We start from the raw sequence: 23,669 nt of genomic DNA, 5'->3' as shown, positions 1-23,669 counted from the left end.
CTTCGACAGTTTAGAGTCGTCACTTTTTTTTTGAAAGATGAAAATTATTTATTAAGAAACCGAACTTACATATTTGGAATATCAAAAGGGTTCTTAACCCCTAACAGCCTAAGAGGTAAGGGCTGTAGTTGAGTGATATCCGCTTTTCGGTTAGAGACCTTTGTCGGTTTTTCCATGTTTAGCTTACCTAAGTTACATAGAAACATGTTGGTGCTTAGGAACTTCTCTAGCTTGTTGGTGATATGAGACTGCCTGGTTGTATGACACACCCGACTTCTTCTTGATTTCGATGTCAGCTGCTTGTTGAAGGTGCGGTAATACACTCTACTTCGAGAGTGGTAGAAGGCGAAGGCTAAGATTATTAGCGCTTCTTGAATGACTACCCATAAGAGCAGCCCAAAATTTTCAGGACGCAACGGTTCCGAGACTTTGTCATCCCTGATTGGCAAACGAAGTACCCGTCGGAGATAACCAACCCCAATTTCCTCGCGGTCATCATCCCTAGTTGGTAAACTAAGTACCCGCCAGAGAAAGTCGACGTGGAGAGAGGGATCACTTGGAACTGAAGCTGAGTATGGCCTATGTACAGGTTGTTGTGGAAGCACGCTGATGTAGAATCTTTTCCGGAGTCGAATGGATCTTAAACCTCCAGAGTAGCAAGTTGTCTGACCAAATTTCCTATCTTCACATAGAACTAGATTTTCATAGTAATTGTTACACATAATCTTAGACATGTTTACGGACATAGTAACTAAGACAGACATAAACACGAAGCAACTAAATGACACATAAACTAAAACAGACACGTACTGGAAGCAACTAAAGGGGTTTAACTTCACCTTCTTATTTATATACATGACATGAGGAGTTGATCTAACATTACTCTGTAGTTCATGAGTAATTTGGACTGTCAAAAACTGGAGTTTTCTTTGACAGTCCTCCTAGCTATTACTCATTTTGCATGCGAGAGTTGGGTCCTGCCAACATCTCGCATTTGTCCACAAAGTGACCCAGCAAACCTCTTTCCAGTGATTGAGAAGTCGCATCCAGGTTGTGATCGCCTCTGAATTGGTTTGTTCGGGGTACTAACGGTGCTTTGACTGCATGTTCTTTTGATGACCGCTGCCTTGACTTTCAAATTACCGTTAGTTGAAGCTATTGTTTTTATAGGGTAAAAAAAAGCAACGTGGTCAGGGGATTTTTGTCCCATCTTTTTCTGTTCAAATGTTTCTAGGTGTCGTCCCATAAGACCTATATCCCTTACTTTGTCAGAAACATTAACAGAGACAGGGACAGGCACTCTTCCCAAAACAATATTTGTCCCCGTTGGAGAAATTGTGACCCGAATCCATTTCATATCGGTTCGAAACGCATGGGTCTTCCCCAATGAGATTCTTTCTGATTCCATAACCCAGGTTTCCATCGACTCGGCCAAACTGCTCGGCGAAGAAAGTGAAAAAAAACGAGGAAGAAGAGAGTAGTATCATCTTCCCTGTGAAACACTTAACTAGGAGTGGGATTTCCTTGATACATCCAGATTGAGCCGAGCTTTGAGGATGAATTCCTACGATTCTTTAAAGATGCAGATCGATTCCCAAGGCATTCCAACCACCACCGATTTGCAGACGGAATACTACCCAATAAACTGTTTTCTCTTCCAGTTGTTCTACCAAACTAACATCTCTGTGTGGATTAAAGATCTTCTTTGGTTGATGATTTACCAGGCCCTGTTTAGCCATAAATTTAATCCTTTTCATCTGTAACGTCTTGGAGATCCAGATGCGGATCCTTTTGAGGAACATATAGTTTATGATAAACCCATCAAACATTAACCGGTAGATATAAGGGATAGTATGATGGAAGCAAGAAAACAGGTTGTGAGGTGATCTAGCTGATGTTAATTGAGATTTGATCATATTAGTTGTGACTGTTGAAATAGTCTGGACTGATTTTGGCATAGAAAAGTAAGAAGATTTACATAAATAAGGAAGAACTTTGAATGAACAGAGACTCGAGGTAATATGGTTTGTTAATATCTTCTGCTAAATCTGAGAACCATAAACAGACCACATACGAACTAAACTGAAAAACAAAAGGTCTGATGCTTAGAAATATGAGGATACTTACAGGAGGAAAAACAGAGGACGATTCCAAGAACTCAACCTAGTTTCCGACTTCTGGTAGAATCAGATTTTCATCTACTCAACCAAATACAATCCAAAAACTCAAGAGGTATGAAGAATACATATCTTCTGATTCCATCAATTGCAGAGCTATCCCAATTCAATCGACATCAAATTGAAAAACCATTTTGATTCAGGTTCGAATTAGTTGATTTGTGAATATGGAAGATCAGACAAAGAAGAAGAGGATGATGATGGTGGATCGGTTACGAACTCTCAAACCAACCGAGTCGCAGAGCAAACTCGGAAGAGAGAGAGAAAAGAGTGTCAGAGTCGTCACTTAAACAGTCTAAACATTAACGACTGTTGAGGGTCGTCAATGAAAATTTTTAATACCTTGACGATTTTTCATACTATCTGGGCAAAAAAAAAAGAAAAAAAATTTAGACTAAAAATTGCAGACAAAAACTCTGGAAAAAAATTAAACTCTAATTAAGTAAGATTATCACTAATTAATTAAGATTATCACTAATTAATTAAATTTTAACACTAATCATTTAGGGGCATTTTAGCCATTTAAAAAATATTTTTATAAGGGGTGACCCAAATTAGGTTCTGGTGACCTTTTTTGTCCTCTAATACATGGCCCCCAATTAATTCCGATGCCCCCAATTAAGCTAGGTTAATTACCCGTGGAATCCGAATCACTTTCCAGTAGCAAATGCCAAAGGGGCAATTCTTTTTCTTTTTCTTTTCCTGAACTCTTTCTGTCTTTTGAATTACTGATTTCTGTTCTTTAGTTAAGGCTATTGTTTGTTCAGGTACTTGGTTGGATGTGATAATCTTCTTGCCAAGTTACACACAAAGCATCCCTAATTGTGCGACAAGGTCATGGGCTCTTAACTATGCACATTGATGATACTAAAGCATTGGCCACTTCCTAGAGTTGAGCCTGTTCTTTTTCCACTATGAAGACTCGAATAAATATGTTGCTCCAACCCATTAATAAACTAAGCAGAAGGATGCAATGATTGTACAGGAAATCATGGTTGTGACAGTTGAAGGATGGTTCTCTTCATTTACCCAAGAGATCAGTCAGTATGGGATGCAATGAAAATAAAGAATATGGAATTCACGCCACAAACTGTTCTCCTCATTGAATTTTTATGTGTTCACTTTGCAAACTGATTTTATCAGCTTAAGAGAATCGATACATTAAAGGATTTCAAAAACTAGCACCGTACAACAGAAAACAAAACATCTACCCTTAACCCAACCCTTTTGTCCTGTTCCATAACCCAGGCAGTAGATGGGGTGTATTACTGTTATAAGTTTGGAAGCTGTAGTTTATACAAATCATCACAAGTTTTAGATGGAGTGATAGGGCTAAACCTGACCGAAAATGAGTAGGGTACTGGAGGAATCAGATACTTATCATGTACACACGGGTCCAGATATTATCTCCACCAACACCCATGTGTTTGTGATCAAGGTGCACCTGTCGAACAATACCACAAGATCGTAAAACTAATAGCTATTCAGAGAAGAAGAAAAAACAAGGAAATGAGCAAACAAACTTCCGTGGATCGATTGAGCCAAAGCCTATAAACACATTTAAGAAAGGGGTTGATTTATTTCAAGTATTCAATGTAATTCTCTAGGTTCTTTAGCCAAATTGGAGTACAATAGAGAGGTTTATAGCGTCAGACTAATGTTCTTATTTAAAGTGAAAAAAATAGTCACAATTAGGTTTGTAAGTTGTTGTTGATGTTATATAAAGACATTTAAAGAACAATTACCTCTATGGTATCTCCTTCGACAAGCTCTTCATTGTGTGTCGCCCTGTCAAGCTCCATAGTGCTATAGTTACTAGCATTCATTTGCATCAGGGGAGAGCTGTCATATACGGAAGCAAATATGCCATACCCACCACTGTTTCGAAGTGCAACCCATCTGATATCAGCTCTGCCAGAAGACTCCCCAGGAACAATGTTGGGCACATGCATGTTGCCCACATTCTCCTGATATACCCCGACATGGGCAGCCTCTTTTCGATCCGGATAACATTCAAATGGCCCTCTTCCATACCACTTGATTTGATCTAGAGATTTGTCCACATGAAATTCAACTCCAACACGTGGCAACAGAGGAAGGTCAGTTCTTGGGCATACATTGAGTTCTAGAATCACATCTCCGGAACCATATATTGTATACATCATTTCAACTTTAAAAATAGTAGTATTAGATCTTTCAGAACTGGAAAGGGTGCTTCCTTGATTTTTTCGGATACCAAGATACACTATAGCAATCTTGACAGTGTAGTCTGTCACATCCTGTATAGAGCAGCTAGCAATGTGAAAGAACAGGTTGTCCAGAAAGGCAGCCCTCCATTTGGAGGCATAGCTAGTTTCACCTCCACCTTTGTCGTTGTCTGTAGGTGCCCTCCAGAGGCAAGGAAATATGCCCTTATTCATCACCGAAACTCCTTCAACCTGTCAGCATGATACACATACAAGATGTCAGAAGGACAATAAATATAACTCTCTTGCCTCTTGTTTGTTTGTTTTTTTTCTCAACAGGAGTTCCGTTGCACAAGGAACCCAGTTCCATATTTTAATATTTTCTTGCTCCTTCGTTTTTTGAGAAAAGCGGATACATTGCAGTCTACTGGATTTCAAAAGGTTTTCTAAATAATTTAAAGTGCTTTTTCACGTCAGCAAACTCCTTCTGAGATGATTATAAGTAGAAGCAACACTCCAATAGTAAGAAAACTACCTTCCAACTCTCAATTGTTCCTGTCTGCGCATTAATGTTTATCTCCCAAGAATCCTGCTTGCTGACTCTGATAGTATCACCAAGACATTTGCCAAGAATTGGACCTCCTGTGGCTTTGATGACCTGAAGGCACTACCATGTTTTTCCTCAGAACTGTAAATGATATATATGTATTTTAGACACCTCGTTAAGATAAGAAGAAAACATACATGTGGTCCAAATTCTTGTTTGGCAGGCAACTGAAGTTGTGTGGAAGCAAGGATATGACCCGCTACAGCCCAGCGTGTCGATTTCGAGAGTTTGACAGTGATTGTTAGGAATACTTTTGTTGCCAATGACGATGCCCACAAAGAATACCATGGAGAAGATATAAATTCTATATCATAACTGCTTTGTGGTTTTATGACAAGGAGAGGTAGTAACCCAGATCCAAGGAGAGATCCATCCCCATGAACCACCCAGCTGAACTCCAATTCTTTTGTTGTATTAAAAAAATGTGTGTTTGACATCTGCATTTGCAATACCATCCAATTGTTACGGAAATTAAACTTCATATGTTTGAAATTGCATTTTCAAGATTAGGATATTTAGTTGAAAGTTAATACCTTGAGGGCAACATCCTTGGATAAGACCTTTATTGGCTGATAGACGTATTTAACTTCTGAAAGACAAATAACTGAAGGATTGAGTAGATACACACCCATAATGTCACCAATAACATGGTTTAGAATGATAGATAAAAAAATACATAATTACTATCAACTTACCATTTAGTGCAGGATGAAGGGTTCTATCTGGCCATACAAGACCATTTTAAACAAAAGTTCAAGTCATTAGGAGTATCCCCAAAGTCCCCTCCATAAGCCCAATGCTTACAACCATCTGAACCTTCCTTCAGCATCCCCTCTACACAGTTTGCAAAAAAAAAAAAAAAATTAATAGCAGAAGGAAAACAAAAGAACAACAAAAGTATACAACATATATTTAAAGACATACTCACAAGTTCTAAATAGAGATTAACAATGATGCATATACAATAGTGTGTCGACTCTTAAATAACCATAACAAAAGCTACCCACGAACAGACTCTGCTTCTCTAGACTTTTGCTACTGAAACGATCATCCATACGTGTTCTACCTCATCTGTCTCTGAAACTGGAAGTGGGAATCGAGTGAGCACATCGTCCCAAACGGGTGCTCAGTGGAAACAAATATAACGTCCATAATCACTAACATGCTTTAAAGTTCTACTAAAAGATCAGATAATTTAAAGGATAGTAATAAAGTTAAAAACTCCACAATCTATACACCCAACAATCAGCAAAAAATCCTAAATATGATATTAAGGAAGAAATGTTATCCTAACGTTACCAACTAAGCCACGCCTACCTCGAATCCTATAAGTTCTATCCTAACAAGAGTAAAATGGTCGAGTGCTTTGAAAACAATCATAAATAATCGTCTTCATAACTCCCTGGCGTCGTGGTTTTTCGTGTTCCTTTTTTCAATTTCTACCCACACCAGAAATCAATATATTTGGTTCATCTGAGCAAAACAAACTCTGGATTGCCATGTAAACAAAATTTACGAAAACCAAGAACCATCCTAAACACCCAAGAAATAAGATTTCCCGCTATAGGGATATTGTTATAATTGTTATAAAAATAAAAACGATAATTAATTTTGGACACGATGGAAGGAGACCCTCTGTCAATGTTTATCAGACTTGTTTCTCTATGATTCCTCAGTGCGGCTTTTACAGAAACCCTTCCTCACTGTATTAAGAAACCTGAGGCTAGGTTGGGCCCAAACTCAATGGCTTGAACCTTTTGCTGCGCTGGGGTAGGTCGTATGTGACCAGCTGCCCAAGTAGCTCTCTTTAAGTCTGTTTGCAAATAAAAGCCTTAATATTTCAACCCACCTGTTCAAAATGTGTTATCAATTGCCTCCCAATATTCATGAATATTTCCATTGCTATTCCCCATTGCATGAGAATACCTTCAAATAGTTGGGAATCACAACTTTGAATAAATTGGACACCTAAACGCAGCAGAGATAAGATAAAAGGCATGTGTGCAGTAATATGATCAGACACAAAAGAAGTTAAGGACATACTCGCATAAAATTATTGGTCTAGTTTCATAAGGATCCTTTGCAAGCTTAACAATGTCCCAGACACGCGTATACATCCGGCCAATTATATCTGTTGATGAAGTTCTTGATCCACCTCCTTCATAGTGCACTGTCCTTGTGGGATCCCTCCCTCGAATCCAACCTGAGGCCAGAAATGGTTATTGGCATAAATAAAACTAATAAAAGAATGACAATAATTGAACAAATACATGTTCAACCAAACGAAATATTACCAGCTAAAGCAGAATGATTAGGTCCATAACCAGCCTCATTTCCCAATGACCAAGATATAATGCATGCATGATTTTTGTCCCTTTCCACCATGCCTATTACACGATCTAGCATAGGATAAGCCCAACTTGGTTCTAGTGTAGGGTGCTTTATATGATCACAGTAATCAAATCCATGTGTCTCAATATTAGCTTCGTCTATCATGTAGAAACCAAACAAATCGCATAGCTCGTACCACCGTGGATGTTGGGGGTAATGGCTGTTTCTCACAGCATTGACGTTGTTTTGCTTCATTAATATCAAATCCTGAAGGCAAGGATAACATAGAAATCTCAACAAGATGCACATAACATACATATGAGTATGGAGAGTGTATTACAGATTTGGACGAGTCAAATATCAATTGCAACAGAACAGAAAGTAATCACCTTAACCATGCAGGACTCCATATTTGTCTTTCCAAGACGTGCATGATGTTCATGTCTGTTGACACCCCGTATTATTACTGGATGTCCATTAACCAGTATCTCATTTGTTGCTTTTGAAATTTGTCGAAAGCCTACTTGGCATGACTCACAGTCCACCTGTTGGCCAGATGCATCTTTGAGGATGACAACCAGCTTATAAAGGTTTGGCTGTTTATGACCCATATAAACAATTCATTAGAGAAAGATATATCCAATCCGATAAGAAAGCTAATAAAATTTGCAAAGGGCAAAACCATTTTGCAGAAATACAAGTTTTGACATGCAGTGATGAAGGAAAAGGAGAGTAACAGCCCTCTAATAGGATTGCACACAAATGATGAAGGAAAAGAAGAGTAATAACCCTCTAATAGGATTGCACACAAAATTGGGATACTTACTCAGATATAGGTATCAGACTATCATTATATTTCACAAGTACTGTATGAGATATTAACTTTGCTAGAGCTACAGGGTGAACACATTACACATAGTTCCTACACTCACATGCAGCTGATATATGTATCGTAGGATCCAATATGACAATTTAACACATTGATGAAGTTAAATCACACACATGCAGAAACCCGTTCACATGTGTCATATCACGCAAAAAAATCACACATCATTTTGAACTCACATATATGGAATAAAGTCAGATCCCAGACCTGTTCATCAGACCAAAGCTTTGGCGATTCAAGTTTCCCACCAAGTATATAGCCATGAAATCCACGAATTGGATTGGGGATGTGATGAAGTTTCAAATGAGCAACACTAGATGCAAGAAAATCAACTTTCCCATCATACCAACTTGCAGTGTCGTAAATCACAGCTTCTAGTGAGAAGTTGGTAAGTAAGCAATTGCTGACAGGTTCAATTTTCACTTCAACCTGGATAATTTGGAAAAAGCAACTAGTGTTATGGTTTTCCACATACAACAGACACTGGTGCATCTTTCATTTTTCACAGATAATAATTTCAACCTTTAGATTTACAACAGAGCCAAAGGATAAAAATGAAGTTGATGCATATGCAAACACTCAAATAAGATAATGCACTTGACTGGGAAATACAGAGAAAGTGAAATGTATAAAGATGCAACTTTTATTATAGCAGAGAATTCTTCTTAAAGTTACATTTGGTTAACAAGATACCAACTAGATGACTTGAAATCATCATGTATCTAATAATACTATAATAGAATATTCGACGAAGCTGTACAGTGTCCTTTTCAGCAGTAAAATTTAAATTAAAAAAACTGCACGCGATTTGGTTATCTGATAATAGACCATATAAGGATTACAACTGACAACTATTTGCCCAAATAAATCCGAATGAGGACAGATCAGCTGGATTTCGCCAGATTTAAGACTTTGACGTGTTGAAGATTTTTGTATTTCTACAGGTAGAAAATTGTATTAAATGAACGATTAATGCGAAAAGATATTGATCAACGATCAAAGAAGATGATCCAAATTGTATTTTGTTGTCAACTTTTAGTGGGGTTTTACGGATTAGTTCTGTATACCTGTATATCTGCAAAGGAGAAATCCTTACTCAAGCTTGATTTGAAAAAGTGATCCGCAATGAAAACCTGTAAACCAATCATTCCCTCAGTTAGAATTAATCCATACTTCCAAGGTCCGCAATAAATAGATAATTGCAAAAACGATGAACAGCCATATAATATTAGAATATATGAGTTTGTATAGCATGATTTATCATATGTACAAGGACACTGAATTAGTGAGCTGTGCATCTCACTGTCTTGTCACTCAACCGAGAAACAGAATACTCTGAGTAGCGAAGAAATATTTCTAATAACTATAAATGTTAATGCAACAACTGCACAAGTTTTATACCTGTAAAGTGTAAATGGAACTGTGTGCTTCTTCTTCAAAACCAATTTAAAGTTTAACCGGATGTAGTACAACAATGGAAGCCTTGACACACTGTAAGCTAACGACGGAACAGAAACACCAATTTGGCCAATTTATTACTTGTGGTTGTACCGCGAGTTAATAAGGTTTATTTGGTATATCACGTTGTACTAGGATTCTGCAAGCGTGTGGTTCTTTATAAGAAAAGGTTTCAGGGTGGGATAACTATAACTTTCTCTTTGTATTGGCATCTTAAGAATTATTGAGATGGATAACCTACCCCAATTTATTTCATAATTAACACTCTGTTTATTTGGCACTCTATTTACACCAGTGTTTGGTTAATATTGAGTTGGTCAGATCCGCATGCCAGCACTAAGATAATTAAGGACTTGGCATAAAGAGTGTCTTGAGACACTCCCAGGCTGCAATCAATTGATTAGTAATCAGGAGGCTGTTTGCTAAGCTCCTAAAGAGAACTAAAATTCTTCCAAGTTCACAGAGCAGTTTGCTAAGCTCCTAAATAAGCGAAAAATAAGTACGAACCTGTGGTTCGGGAAGAAGAAGCACATCCCTATGAATACCAGACAACCACCAATGATCTTGATCTTCAAGGTAAGAACCATCACTCCATCGCATCACTTGAACAGCAAGTACATTCTTCTTATCCAAACCGAAGGATGGCAGAAATCACTGATTTCAAATTCAGCAGGAAGCCTACTGTCCTGACTGACCTATGCATTGAGTTATGTTTTTCTTTTGTTAAACTACCTGGAAACAAACTGAAAAACAACTGAACCATTTGTATCTGGGTATGTTTTAAGCATCCATTAACAAAGACAAAACAATAAACCAATATGCAATCACTTTATTTAACCAAAACAAAGTAAAATGGAGCGGACAAACCTATATCCAATAGAAATCCCATTAACCCACACGTAAAATGCAGAATCAACAGCTTCGAAGTGCAAAAATATCCGACGATCTGACAAATGTCAACAGATGTATTCAATAAGAGGTCGACCGAAAAATTTGATGGTGCAATCTGAATTTTGTGAGAAATTACAGTGAAACATTTGCATGGGAGAAAATTAACCATACTCTTCCATTCTTCGGGGATTTCGAAGTATGTCCTGTAACAACCAGTGGGATTCTGAGCGGGAACTTTAGGTGGATCTAGTGGAAATGGATACGCAATATTTGTATAAATTGGTCGATCAAATCCATGCATCTGCCAATTTGACGGAACTGTTTCACTATCAATGAGAAACACAAACATATGAGTACCCTCCGAAAAAGAAAAGTTAGGAGAAACTAAAATCAAAATTCAGAGAAAATATTAAACAACAACCAAGCCTTCAGCCCCAAACAAGTTGGGATAGGCTAGAAATGAAACCCATGTCGAAGTTACTAAAACCAGAAATAGAAAAATAAAAAGTAACAGTAAAATTGGTAATGCTACCAACCACGTTGGTAATATACAGATATTAACTACACTAACAAATCCTATGGGCCAAAGTCTTTAGCTCTAAGTCCTTGATCCCGGGTCGCTAAACATGGTCCTAGCCTCTAATGCTACCCCTAATTAAATCTTAACCGAACTCCCTAAGTCATGGTTCTGGTATGTGGATCACTAACTTCCCCGCATATCAGTCCAAAGCAAGTTCTTAGGACACATTCCACTCGATTTGTACTTTATGGTATACAAGTAGTTAAAGAAACAAGTAAACAAGCAACAAGAGGAAAACGAAAGGTATACAAGTCATTAAAGGGGCATGAACTATACTTTACCTGGCAAAGCTTCCCAAGAAGAATCTTCAAAACCACTATCGTAGAAACTTGTAGGGGTACTTGTAGGACTTGTGGAGAGCAAAAACTTCCAATAGCCAGACAAGGATTTAACAAAAGGCAACCCCTTCACCCAGAACGTTGCGCTGTCTATGGCTTCAGCTACAGCATCGTCATTCCAGACAGCAGCTTTCGATACCAGAATGCCCACCTTGTTGCGATCATACCAGTATTTGAGAGAACCTGATAAAATATCCATAACACATCAAATATTTCTGTTACGAAATAAACATATTAATAATCATTGGTATAAAACAACGATAAAGAATCAGCTTAAATGAGTCTAAACAAAAATAAGGTGGATAAGCATAAGGAATGGGGCAAAGCAAAGGACAGAAGTAAAAAAGGCAATTAAATTATGAGCATAAATTTGCAAATTAGTACTGACTTTCTCAATTGTGAAAATGCAATTTGTGCCAGATTCTTAAAGATGTGCATCAGTTTTCTGTAAGATCCACACAATTGCAGTTAAAGTTACATTGATGAGCAAATGTTACAAGCTCTTTTGGTAATTTGGAACATTGATGTTTTTAGAAAGATTGATAATGAAAGAATAGAGGAAGTAGATTTTCACCTTCAACTGATTCATGGCAATGCAAGATTGATCTTCCCATACTCTACGAGAAGGATCCATTTCTTAAGTATGGATTAGATCTGCATAATCACCAATCTTAACGCACTACTTAAATTAAGAAAAATTAGGGTTCAAGTTACAAAAGAGAAACCCCAATTAACTAACAGTACTTGTCTGAGCTGATTAGGTTTTCCATTTGATTTCAAACTTGAATTCAATTAATCAAGTGTGAACTAAAACTGAAGGCGGAAGAAATTAAAAAAAAATGGTGAAGATCAAGATTTTCAAAATCGAATAATACCAGACTTTCTTCACTGTATTGATACTCCCGAGGGGAAAGGGTTTAACCATAGGACCACCGGGATTGCCTGGAACCGGTTGATTTAGTTCGGGTCCGGGTACCGGACCCATTAGCATTAGCAAATGGGATTTTTAGGGTAAGGCCCACCCATGGGTAACCTATAATATCAAACCCTTAATTAAAAGAAATTTAAATCTAGGCCCGAGATATTAAAAGACATTGATATCCTTATGCATATTGTCAAGCTCATAATTAAATAAAACTCAAATTTAAGCCCAAAGTTATTAAATATTATGTGATGATGTTCCAACCACCTCCGACCACTAAAGCCACCGCCAACCACCTCCGACCACCACCGCCACTGCCAACCACCTCCGACCACCACCGACAAACCTCCTCCGACCACCACCGCCAGCCACCTCCGACCACCACCACCAACCACCTCCAGCCACCACTGCCGACCAACACCAACATATGGATGTGTACACAGAAGTTACACATGCATATGGCATGTGTAGTGTATCCCAAAGTTACACATTCATATGACATGTGCAATGCAAAGTTACACTTGTATATAGAAGTGTACTCAGTAGTTACGCCGCCAACATATTGCATGTGGCAGAAGTTACACATGCATATGGCAAGTGTAACCAGAAGTTACATCAAATATCATGTGTAATATGCATGTGTATATAGAAGTTACACATCCATATGGCATGTGTAATGAGAAGTTACACATCAAAAATACACATAGAGAAAATACATGTACTACTTTAATATTTGTTTACAATACAATAATTTCTTCGTTTATCAAGCATAGTAATTGGTTATATTTTAAACACAATAAACGAGTTAAAAAAACTAGATATGTAAAACGAAATTCTAGAAAATAAGTCATGCCATCCTATGATATAAATGTTCCCTTCCCTTCTTGTCTTCCTCGATACCAAAATGCTTGTATATCTACAACAAAACAAACATCCATGGGATTAGGTTGGATGAACAAAAAGAAAAAAAACAAAATTATAGAACAAATTGCAAGGAGAATAATAGAGATTACAGAAAGAAACTTAATAACATCTTACGATTATATTACAATTGCAAGGAGATTAACAGATTATATTATCAAGTGATTCATCAACTATATGTTTTATTGACAAAATTATATTGCGACTGCAAAGGTAGATGTCAAACTGGTGTTATGCCAGTGACAAGGGAGTTAGCAACAAGTCGGTTTCAGTAAAAACTCAAAATATTTAGTACCTCAAGTTTAATGAAAGGGTTGTGATTAGATGTTTCGTCTTCCAATGTGCATTGGTTCAAGGACTGCAGTATAATAAGAACAAAGTAAAACATTCATCATTAGGCTGCTATTACATCTATATATTGATTGATCTGAAATTACATTAAAATATGAGAGAACCTGAATCTTCCGAGCAAAACCCATGCCATGCATTTCAAAGGGCAAATAAAAGTTACATATTACAAGACAAGCTAAAAAGTTTAAAGATTAAGAACTCATCTCAGAAATCCCAAGTCCACTGTAACTCCGAAGTAAGTAGTCTGGACAAAGAGTGAAGCGATCTACACCATCAATATAAATTAAAATTACCCCAAAATTCAAACAAACAAAAAGCTCAATCTTTCATCCTAATTCATGTTCAATAATCAAAACTGTCCAATCTCTTCTACAAAAACTAATCTCAACAATCCAATGAAAACAAAAACAACAAAACAGACCACAAATCATTTCAATTCAATCACTAAAACCAGAAGTTACGTATTCAATCAGTATGTGTAAGTAAAAGTTAAACATCTAATTAGAATGTGTAACTAGAAATTACACATCTACTTAACTTGTGTAACTATGAGTTACACATCTAACTAGCATGTGTAACTAGTAGCTACACAGTACACATCCTGATGAACATAAACAATAAACACGCATTTTTAAATCAAATTATTGCCTCTTCTTTTCAAAGATATATTTACCATCCATAACTGTAAACTTGGAAACTACCTCAAGTATATATTTGATGTACTCTTCATTTTCTAAGGTGCCAAATTCTGGTTGTATAAGAGCAGCAACAACTAAAACCAGTTGGAACATGATGAGTGCTGAAAAGTGCATATTTCTATATATTTTTCTTGGCATTTAACTCATCTTTTGTGCATTAATTCTACATTTTATCCCATATTCTGTATTTTCTTTGTTTTCAAGAATAAATATTTTTATTAATTAATTTTGCATTTTTAGGTAATAAATAAAGACTAGATGAGTTGCGGAGCGAAAAGTGCAAAGACACGGAGAAAGCCGGCGGAAACTCAAGAGGAAAAGAAGTGCAGAATGCGGTATGGAAGACTCAAGGATGAAAATGGGCTCACAAAGGAAGAAATTGTTCTTAAAGAAGAAGTGGGCTCAAGATTCTTTAAGCCCAAAACCCATTTTCTAAGCCTAAAATTAATACCCAAACCCGTTTCTCTCCTTCACCGTCAGATTGAATCCATTCCATCATCCAACGGTCGCTCCATCAGAGTGCATCGAGTTTTGATGTTCCTGTCTAACACTATAGCACCCAACTCCATCTCAGACCGTCAGTTTTGATGTATCCCAGATCCAAAGGTCGCTTCATATCCATTTCCATCGAGTCGTTGGATCATTCTTTCATATTTTCATCCTACGCCTTTCACCATCCAAACATCAAGACTTGATGAGCCTTCTCAACACCCAAGAACCCAAATCTATTAACCCAACCAAACACCCCCTACTCCAAAAATATTGAACCCATCTTCTTCTCCTCCCTTCTCTGCACAGCGACGCTGTCGCCATCACCACCACCTGCTCCGTCTGCCACCACCACATCCACCACCAAAGCCATCATGACTCCTACTGATGAGTGCCAAATATTGTATATATATATCCCTTTTTGTTGGCAATTTAACTCATCTTTTATGCGTTAATTCTACATTTTATCCCATATTCTGTATTTTCATTGTTTTCAAGAATAAATATTTTTATTAATTAATTTTGCGTTTTTAGGTAATAAATAAAGTCTGGATGACTTGCGGAGCAAAAAGAGCAGAAAAGTAGTGAAAAGCCGGGAGAAATCACGCAAGGAAGCCGCGAAGAATGGTGCGCACAACCTCATTTTCTACACACAAAAGCGCCTCCGTTCTCAGCCATCAGATCAGTTCTCAGAAGCATCCGACGGTCGCTCCTTCATAGAGCATCAAAATCTGAAGTCTCTGCCAAGCACCACAGCGCTGAAATTCCAAGCCTTCAGATTAGATGGTAGTTGAATCCAACGGTCGCTCCCTTGCTGTTCATCGAAGTTTGATATCTTCGCCTTACACTACAACACCTAACCCCATCTAGAGCCGTTAACTTCGTTGTATCAAAAAATCTGACGGTCGCTCCTCGCTTGCCTCCGCATCACCATCCGATCTACCTACCAGCTTCGCATCCAGTGACTCAGCGTCGCAGAACATCAAACTCGATACGCCCGCCTAACACCCAAATACCTAACACCCTCCTACCCAAAACAGTCGACCTCTCCTCCCTCACTTCTCCACAGCAGAGAACCACCATCACCTCCCTCTGCAGAAACCGCTCCGCCGTACCACCATGTCCGCCACCACCACCAACTCTCCACTGTCACTACCAAATACCACATACACGCCGTAGCTACCCCCCCATACCTCTATAGCCATCTAACTTATTGATTTTTCACCACTGAAACCCTAGGTGATAAATCAATAAACTAGGTGAGGCTATAAGTTGCAATTGAAGCATGGGAAAGGTGCAGCAGACCAAGGAGGGTAATGGGTCGAGTTCAATTTGATGTTGCTACATCAAATTAGGTAAGAATTTACCAAACCCTAGATCTGTCAGTTTGGGGATTTTTTTTGGGGATTTTTATTGTAGAACCCTAATTGTGTTGTGGGTATAAATATGGGTGTGGTTGTGATGTAAAAACTATGTTTGGATTAGCCTGCATCCAGAACCTTCAAGTTCTGTTAAATGTTCACATTTCAGTCAATTTCAGTTAAGTTCAAATTTTGTTAATGTTTGTGCAATATCCTGTTAGTGTTTCTGTTAAATGTTCATTGTTAATTTCAGTTATGTTCATGTTAGTTGTGTTAGTCTCCTGTTAGTTCAATTTTGTTAAGGTTCTGTTAGACTCTAGAATATCCTGTTAATGTTTCTGTTGAATGTGCAATGTCATGTTAGTTCACTGTTAATTTGTCATGTCAGTTAAATGTTCACTGTCATGTAATGTTATGTTCCTGTGAATGCTAGGCTAGATACATTTGAAGCTTTGATGTGATTGTGCAATGGAAGAAATCAGTGCTTATAGCAAGCTGATTTTCTTGCCATTCCTTGTGTATGCTTAGATTGCAATGTGTTGATTGTGCAATGGAAGAAATCAGTGCTTATAGCAAGCTGATTATCTTACCATTCTATTTGTGATTGCCTGTATTCTTGCCTTAGCCTTGTCCATTTCAGTTTCTCCACATCCCTGCCCTTGGCCTTAGGCCTTGGTTCATTCTTTGTTTTTGCCACTGTTTTACTTTCACTTCCATGCTCATTTTGTTTGTTGTTTCCTTCCTTGCTTGTGCATTCTGTCACTGCTGTTGTGCACTTTCCTTGCTGCATTGCACTGCTGCCTTATACTATTTGCTTCCCCTGCTGCTACTCCTTTTCCTGTTAACTGCATTACCCTGCTACCACTGCTGCATTCCTCTGCTGCACTGCTGCTGCAGCTGCTGTTGCAGCTGCTGTTGCTGTTGCTTGTGCCCTGCAGCTGCTGTGCAGCACTTCTGCTGCTGCATTGCTACTTCTTTCTTTCTTGGCCTTGCTGTGCAGCTCTTGCTCCTGCTGCCAAGCTGTGCAGACTTGCCACTGCTGCTGCCTTCCAAAGCCAACTGAGCCCAAAAGCTCACTTCAAAAACTGAAGCCCAATTCAGTCAACTGTGGGCTTAACCAAAGCCCAGTTGTTTAAGACCAAAGCCCAGTTGTTTAAGACCAAAGCCCAAGTTCATTATTAAGGCCCAATCCAATTCAGGCTTAATCAAAAGCCTAAGTTTAAGGCCAAAGCCCATTTACATTTCAAAGACCAACTGAGCCCAAGCTCAGTTCATTTTATTGTGAACAAACCCATTAGTACTCAAAGCCCAATTTAAGCCAAAAGGCTTCAAAACCCAACAACAAATCTAGGAACCCAATTAGCTAAAACACTCCAAACACACCCGATCTCTGTGGATCGACCCGTACTTGCACGAGCTACAACTGACGACCGTGCACTTGCGGTATTACTGTAGGCCCCCGTTTTCATTACGCTTAATTTATACACCCTTTCAAGGCCTGCCAAGTTTTTGGCGCCGCTGCCGGGGACTACCAAGTTTTTGGCGCCGCTGCCGGGGATTGGTGCTGTGTTTTTTGTGTTTTTCTTAGCTATTTTTGCATTTCACTGCATAGCATTTGCATCTGCATCTGTTTCACTTCATTTGCTGTTGGACCTGCTTTTCTGAACCTGTTTTTCCTCTGCTGGGACGCCACCAAGGAAAAGAACCAAAGCCCAACTGGGTTTTTGCAACAATATCAGAGCAGCTGGGCTGTGCTAAAAAGGTAAGCCTAAACCCATTCAATTGAGAGAACCCAACCTGTGGGCTTCCAAATTTCTTTAATTGTGGGCTTGTAATAATTAACCCAATTTTTTGGGCTTTTTATTTTTCTATTGTGGGTTTGTAATAATTTATTTTTGGGCTTGTTGTTTAATTTGTGGGCTTGTATTTATTTTGTGTGGGCTTGTTTAAATTTTTCCATTGGACTTGTATTTTGGACTCTGGGTTTAAACCCAGCTGAGCTTATAACTGATTGTGGACTTGTATTCCACTCAAGAGTGGACCTCGAAACCAAAGTTTTAAAACAAACGTCGGGCCTTAACCAACTGGGCCAAATTAAACTTTCAAAATTAAAACTTATATTTTCGTAGGCCGCAGCCTTCATTTCATTAGAGGCTTGCACAGTGGGCTTGCTCCCAATTTTAAAAACCAAATTTTATTTTCTTTAAAAAAAAAAAAAAAATTTACTTTACTTTTTTTTCCGGTTTTATAAAAAAAAAAAAAAAAAATATTTGCTCCCATTTTAAACCAAGTTTTTTTCCCATTTTAAACCAAATTTTCTTTTTCAAAAATTTTCCCATAAAAAAACCAAATTTTCGAAAACCCATTAAAACCAAATAGTGGGATTTGTGTCATTTCAAAATGGACCAACCTCGTGCTCTCCATGAATACATGTATCCATCAATACAAATTCCATTATCATGTATTGTATTGCCTCAAACCAATAACCCTTTTAAAATAAATGCAAGCATGATACAAATACTTCCTATATTTCGAGGGTTCGATTCTGAGAACCCCTATACTCATGTAAGAGAGTTTGAACAAATTTGTCGGACTATGCAACCTGATCATTTGTCCGAAGACTCTCTGAAATTGCGTTTGTTTACATTTTCTTTAAAGGAAAGGGCCAAAACATGGTTTTACGGTTTGAGACCACAATCAATCACCACTTGGGAACAACTCACTAATCAATTTTTCCAAAAAAATTTTCCACATCATAGGACCATCGCTATTCGTCAAAATATCAATTGTTTTGTCCAATTGGATGAGGAAACTGTTTTTCACTATTTTGAACGTTTTAATGATTTGTTGAGTGAATGTCCGCACCATGGAATTGAGAAGTGGAGACTTGTCGTCATCCTCTATGAGGGACTAGACTTTAAATCTCGAACCATGGTTGAGTCTATGTGTAATGGTGAATTTATTGATAAATCTGTGGATGATGCATGGAATTTTTCAGCCGAGATTGCAGAGAAAACCCATCAATGGGAATCCGTTAGGGAAACAGGAACAACACCACATGATATGAGTCATCCCCATGAATTAGAGTTTTATTCTTGTAATAGCTCCGACCTTAGGATTGAAAATTATCCTAGATTGCAAAATTCCTATCATGATGATGATGATGATTATGATGTTATGTTAGAAGAACATGTCTATAGTGAAAATGTTATGGAACCTTTGGGTTCAAATACATTAGGCTTCTCTGCCCCGACCTTAATGCATGATATTTCTTCTAGTATTCCATGTGATGTTTCCCCTGATGTGCCGATACACGAGAATAAATCTGTTGATGATGTTGATAATTCTGATTGTAATCTTGCCAATTTGATTGATGATTGTGAGCATGATGTGACATGTGTATATGAGTTAGAAGATTTTGATTTGATTGATGATGATATGCCTATTCTTCTACCTAAGTCACAATATGATGGCCGTCCACCCAACCTAGATTTGGTTTGTACCAATATTGTAAAACCGATTTTTCTGAAAATTCCTAATCTAGGATTGGAACTGTGTGCTTCCCAAGTCCTCTTGGACTATTTTGCTTCAAAATATAACACTTTTAAAGAGCCACAGTTGGAAATTGCATGTTTGCCCATCCCGAAAACAGTCCATTATGAGTTAGACCTTTTGAATCCTGAACCCCTAAAATTGTTAGATTTTGTGCTTAAAAGTAAACCTGTTGAACAATTTAGGTTTAGGGATGATTCATTCGGTTTTTCACTCTCACTCTCATCTAAGTCCAATTTTAGTGTTTTAAAACTTCCTTTGTCTCTACACTTCGTCTTTTGGGTTGATCCTCAACTCTTTAGATTGTTAGTGTATGGTGAATATTTTTGTATATAATCCAGTAGATAAAATTTTAAAAACCCTTTTGTTCCTTTTGTATATATTTTGCTAATCCAATATGATCTCGGTTGAAATATGTTGGATTTTTGCCTTAAATAACGGAGTTTTAATTCTGCTTTCGCCGAAATCGGGTATTCTCTCTCCTTTTACTCTACTCAGCATGTCCCTTTCCATATGTTGCATTTTAATTCTTTCCATATTTTGAAACATTGAGGACAATGTTTAGTTTAGGTTTGGGGGTATAGAGTAGATACCACGATAATATGCTATAATTGAAAACAAACTTCTTCTTTTTGAAAAAATTGAAAAATTCCAAAAAAATTGAAAAATCAAAATTCAAAAAAATTAAAAAATGAAAAAATCATAAAAAATGGAGCTCATTTACCTTGAAATGCTGACTCTTGTGCAAATATGTATTTTTATTAGGAGTCTTAGTCTAGATATTTAGGCACCCTGATTCTAGCACAATTCACATAGTGATAAGAAATTTGCACGCGCACGATCTACCAATACATGTATGGCCTCGATCTTCAAGGTGTTGGATAGGAAGTTACGATTGCCAATCACTTTAGAATACTGAACGAAACTGGACTAGCTTGTTCTTTGGTTGGTTGGGATAGAAGGTGGAGGTTACATTAAGAAAGACAACCATCGAATTTAACTGGGTGCATCAAAAAGGGCTACCTCTTGCAAAGTGTCATGTAATTTTTTGTTTCCTTTTGTATATGTATCAAAAGTGTTTCCTTGTAAAAGTGCTTATCAAAAAAAAAAAAAAAAAAATCAATGTATATATTCAGAAAAAAAAAATATCAGAAAAATACAAAAAAATCAAGTATTTCTCAATTCCATCATCTCTTGTTCCAAAAATAAAAAGAGAATTGTCAATGTAAATAAGAGTCATGTAAAGAGTCATTTTGTTTTATTGTAATAAGCAAGGAGGGTGTATGCCATTGATGTACAACGCGAGTAATTGTGAAATACCTCCAACTCATTCACAATTCTCGTAAAGTCCAGACAGCTAGCTAGATTTCGACCTCAGTTCTTAGCCTGAGAAACTATCTCTTGGTGATTAGTAGTCATGACTTCAGATCTTTCTTTACACATGTGTAGATACACTTTACACTCTTATCACATGTCTTTTATTTGTTATCAGTGCTAGGATTGTGCCTTCGATAGCTAGATTGACATCTCCATTTTGCTGTGAGCTTAACTGTTTTGCACATGTCACGTTTGATGGAATCTGAGCTCATATTTTGACCTAGAACTTTGTAGGTACGTTCTAAGCAAACCTTCACGAGACTTCAACTCGTCCACTAGGGACACTTAGTGGTTTAAAAGGCTTAGTGCATACGCTAAATGCATTCGAGAGACCAGCGACAGTGGTATAGTTAGGATTTCCTTAGTTTTGTTTTACTTGAGGACAAGTAAAATTCAGGTTTGGGGGTATTTGATGAGTGCCAAATATTGTATATATTTATCCCTTTTTGTTGGCAATTTAACTCATCTTTTATGCGTTAATTCTACATTTTATCCCATATTCTGTATTTTCATTGTTTTCAAGAATAAATATTTTTATTAATTAATTTTGCGTTTTTAGGTAATAAATAAAGTATGGATGACTTGCGGAGCAAAAAGAGCAGAAAAGTAGTGAAAAGCCGGGAGAAATCACGCAAGGAAGCCGCGAAGAATGGTGCGCACAACCTCATTTTCTACACACAAAAGCGCCTCCGTTCTCAGCCATCAGATCAGTTCTCAGAAGCATCCGACGGTCGCTCCTTCATAGAGCATCAAAATCTGAAGTCTCTGCCAAGCACCACAGCGCTGAAATTCCAAGCCTTCAGATTAGATGGTAGTTGAATCCAACGGTCGCTCCCTTGCTGTTCATCGAAGTTTGATATCTTCGCCTTACACTACAACACCTAACCCCATCTAGAGCCGTTAACTTCGTTGTATCAAAAAATATGACGGTCGCTCCTCGCTTGCCTCCGCATCACCATCCGATCTACCTACCAGCTTCGCATCCAGTGACTCAGCGTCGCAGAACATCAAACTCGATACGCCCGCCTAACACCCAAATACCTAACACCCTCCTACCCAAAACAGTCGACCTCTCCTCCCTCACTTCTCCACAGCAGAGAACCACCATCACCTCCCTCTGCAGAAACCGCTCCGCCGTACCACCATGTCCGCCACCACCACCAACTCTCCACTGTCACTACCAAATACCACATACACGCCGTAGCTACCCCCCCATACCTCTATAGCCATCTAACTTATTGATTTTTCACCACTGAAACCCTAGGTGATAAATCAATAAACTAGGTGAGGCTATAAGTTGCAATTGAAGCATGGGAAAGGTGCAGCAGACCAAGGAGGGTAATGGGTCGAGTTCAATTTGATGTTGCTACATCAAATTAGGTAAGAATTTACCAAACCCTAGCTCTGTCAGTTTGGGGATTTTTTTTGGGGATTTTTATTGTAGAACCCTAATTGTGTTGTGGGTATAAATATGGGTGTGGGTGTGATGTAAAAACTATGTTTGGATTAGCCTGCATCCAGAACCTTCAAGTTCTGTTAAATGTTCACATTTCAGTCAATTTCAGTTAAGTTCAAATTTTGTTAATGTTTGTGCAATATCCTGTTAGTGTTTCTGTTAAATGTTCATTGTTAATTTCAGTTATGTTCATGTTAGTTGTGTTAGTCTCCTGTTAGTTCAATTTTGTTAAGGTTCTGTTAGACTCTAGAATATCCTGTTAATGTTTCTGTTGAATGTGCAATGTCATGTTAGTTCACTGTTAATTTGTCATGTCAGTTAAATGTTCACTGTCATGTAATGTTATGTTCCTGTGAATGCTAGGCTAGATACATTTGAAGCTTTGATGTGATTGTGCAATGGAAGAAATCAGTGCTTATAGCAAGCTGATTTTCTTGCCATTCCTTGTGTATGCTTAGATTGCAATGTGTTGATTGTGCAATGGAAGAAATCAGTGCTTATAGCAAGCTGATTATCTTACCATTCTATTTGTGATTGCCTGTATTCTTGCCTTAGCCTTGTCCATTTCAGTTTCTCCACATCCCTGCCCTTGGCCTTAGGCCTTGGTTCATTCTTTGTTTTTGCCACTGTTTTACTTTCACTTCCATGCTCATTTTGTTTGTTGTTTCCTTCCTTGCTTGTGCATTCTGTCACTGCTGTTGTGCACTTGCCTTGCTGCATTGCACTGCTGCCTTATACTATTTGCTTCCTCTGCTGCTACTCCTTTTCCTGTTAACTGCATTACCCTGCTACCACTGCTGCATTCCTCTGCTGCACTGCTGCTGCAGCTGCTGTTGCTGTTGCTGTTGCTTGTGCCCTGCAGCTGCTGTGCAGCACTTCTGCTGCTGCATTGCTACTTCTTTCTTTCTTGGCCTTGCTGTGCAGCTCTTGCTCCTACTGCCAAGCTGTGCAGACTTGCCACTGCTTCTGCCTTCCAAAGCCAACTGAGCCCAAAAGCTCACTTCAAAAACTGAAGCCCAATTCAGTCAACTGTGGGCTTAACCAAAGCCCAGTTGTTTAAGACCAAAGCCCAAGTTCATTATTAAGGC

General features: G+C 38.0%; 1 pseudogene; it reads right to left on the bottom strand.

Moving 5' to 3' along the window:
* Positions 1-3,254: 3,254 nt before the first annotated feature.
* Positions 3,255-12,337, bottom strand: LOC113335724 (annotated as a pseudogene).
* Between the last annotated feature and the right edge of the window lie 11,332 nt (positions 12,338-23,669).

Source organism: Papaver somniferum, unplaced genomic scaffold (genome assembly GCF_003573695.1).
Source record: "Papaver somniferum cultivar HN1 unplaced genomic scaffold, ASM357369v1 unplaced-scaffold_15, whole genome shotgun sequence".
In the NCBI taxonomy this organism is placed as follows: Eukaryota; Viridiplantae; Streptophyta; class Magnoliopsida; order Ranunculales; family Papaveraceae; genus Papaver; species Papaver somniferum.
This window is presented reverse-complemented; position numbering and strand designations above follow the sequence as displayed.